Raw genomic sequence first — 2,877 nt, 5'->3', positions numbered from 1 at the left:
GCTAGGAATCCCGATTCCACTAGCTCCAACCCGAAGTTCTTCATTTCTTCATATAAGGCGGGTTGCCTTTCCTCGAGCATGACGTTCAAGGTGTTGGTCTTCCTGCTTAAGGCATCAACCACTACATTGGCCTTACCGGGGTGATATTGAATGTTGAGATCATAATCCTTGATTAATTACAACCATCTTCCTTGCCTCATATTCAATTCCCTTTGGGTGAAGATATACTTCAGACTTTTGTGGTCGGTGTATATTTCACATCGTTTCCCCAAAAGGTAATTTCACCATGTCTTCAGGGCATGCACTACTGCTGCCAACTCGAGATCATGGGTGGCATAATTCTCCTCATGCAGGCGCAGTTGTCATGACAGATATGCCAAAACTCTGCTGTCCTGCATTAGAACCCCATCGAGCCTGGTTCTGGAGGCCTCACAATATATCACAAACTCCTTGCTGATATCTGGAGTGGCCAATACCGGGGCGGTAGTTAGTCTCTACTTCAACTCCTGGAAGCTTGCTTCACACTTCGGCCTCCATTCGAACTTCTTGCCCTTCTTCAAGAGCCGAGTCATGGGTCGGGCGATACGGGAGAATCTTTCCACAAACTTGCGGTAATATCCCGCGAGTCCGAGGAAGCTCTTGACTTCATTCACATCAATTGGTGATTCACAGTTGATCACCGTAGTAATCTTGGAGGGATCAACTGCCAATCCACTTGCCGTAATGGTATGACCCAAGAATCCAACTTCGTTCAGCCAGAATTGGCACTTGCTGAATTTGGCATAAAGTTGGTGCTCTCGAAGCTTTTCCAACACTAACCTCAAGTTTTTGCTCGTGTTCTTCTTCGGACTTGGAAAAGATTAATATGTCATCAATAAATACGACGACAAACTTGTCCAGGTATTCCATGAAGACCTTGTCCATGAGGTACATGAAGTAAGTGGGGCATTTGTCAACCCGAAAGACATGATAGTGCATTCGTATAGACCGTACCGGGTCAAGAACGCAGTCTTGGGTATGTCCTGAGGTCGGTTCTTCAGTTGGTAATATCCAGATCGGAGATCGATCTTGGAGAATACCTTAGCTTCATTTAGCTGATCAAACAATTCTTCAATCTTGGGGAGTGGATACTTGTTCTTGATCGTGACATCATTGAGAGAACGGTAATCGATGCAGAGTCTGATAGTCCCATCCTTCTTGGACATGAACAGAATAGGCAATCCCCAACGTGACGCACTCGGACAAATGAACCCTTTCCTGAGTTACTCATCCAACTGCTTCTTCAGCTCCGCTAGCTCTTCGGATCCCATCATGTAAGGCTTATTATAGATAGGCCTTGATCCGGGCATGAGCTCAATTATGAACTCTATGTCTCCGTCGGGAGGCATCCCTGGTAGCTCATCATAAAAGACATCCGGGTACTCACAGACTATTGGCACTCGATCGAGTTCTACCTCTGACAGGCTGTTAACCCGCAGTACTCGATCGGTTACTAGCTCAGTGACATACTACTTTGACCCCATGGTCGCTTGTCATGGTAATAGCCCTGTTGGCAGAGTCCAAGATGCTCTAATGTTTGGCCAGCCAATCCATGCCGAGAATTACTTCTAGGCCTTGCGACTTAAGTACAATGAGGTCCGCTGAGAAGCTTATCCCATTCATAACAATCCCGACCTTCCTACATCCTAGGTTGGTCCTCAACACTGCTCCCGGGGTTTGAATTTCCATATGCCCGCGAAGAAGAGTAGGTTTTAAACGAAAATATTTGGGTAACAAAACAATGCGAAGCACCAAAATCAAACAATACTGTTGCTGGGGTGGAGTTGACGAGGAACGTACCCATAATGCAGTCCGGGTCTCCCTGTGCCTCTTCTGCGGAGATATGATTAATCCGCCCCTAGTGTGATACTGCTGATCGCGGGGAGCTTGGTTCCTGCCTGGTGCTCCTTGGCCTTGATTTGGCACATTGGGGCACGATGCATCGGGCTTATTGTTGGGACACTGTCTGGAATAGTGCCCTGTCTGACCACATCCAAAACAGGTAACTTGTGCTGGAAGATTGGTCTTGACTCCACTGTTGTTCGGTGGATTGATTGTTGGCTTCGTGTTGACTTGCTGCTGCAGCTGGTAGTTCTAGCGAAATGTTGGAGTCATGTACTGTTGCTATTGATAACTGGGTCTTACTGGAGCTGACTGCCATGGGCGTGGCTTCGGGTTAGTAGGTCCTCCACTACCCATTAGCTTGCTCTTACGGGTGTCGTCCATAGCACGACGCTTGTCTTCCAACATAAGGGCCTTATTAACCAGGTCGCTGAAGGTCTGGCATTCACAAACAACCAGCTGATACTGGAGTGACTGTTGCAGTCCTTCCATAAAGCGTTCCACTTTGGCGGCCTCAGTGTTGACATCTTGTGGTGCATATCTTGACAGGAGGTTGAAATTCTGCAAATACTCCTTGACGGATCCACTACCTTGCCTTAAGGCTCAGAACTCCCGCTTCTTAATGGTCATCATTCCAGGAGGAATGTGAGCAGCGCAGAATCCATCTTTGAAAAAAGCTCAAGTGATGACTTGCCCTGCTCGCATGATCTGAAATCCATCCCACCAGGCTCTGGTTGTGCCTCCGAGACAGTGAGAAGCATAGAGGATGTTCTCACGATCATCAGTGCATTTGACCAGCGCGAGGAGGTCTTCGATAAAATGGTTCAGTCGTCTATGTGAATATGGGTGGTGTAGTTCGTATGAACTCAGAGAGAGTAGAGCGGCCATTGCCATTCCCGTTCTGCGGTGCGTTCTTCACCAAGGCTTGAGCCAGCTGCTGAATAGCGACATCATTGGCTTAACGTTCCTCTCGGAGAGCTTGAAGGAACTGAGCCA

Source organism: Hordeum vulgare, chromosome 2H, assembly GCF_904849725.1.
Source record: "Hordeum vulgare subsp. vulgare chromosome 2H, MorexV3_pseudomolecules_assembly, whole genome shotgun sequence".
NCBI classification, from domain to species: Eukaryota; Viridiplantae; Streptophyta; class Magnoliopsida; order Poales; family Poaceae; genus Hordeum; species Hordeum vulgare.
The sequence above is the reverse complement of the archived record's forward strand: the minus strand, read 5'-3'. Positions refer to the sequence as shown.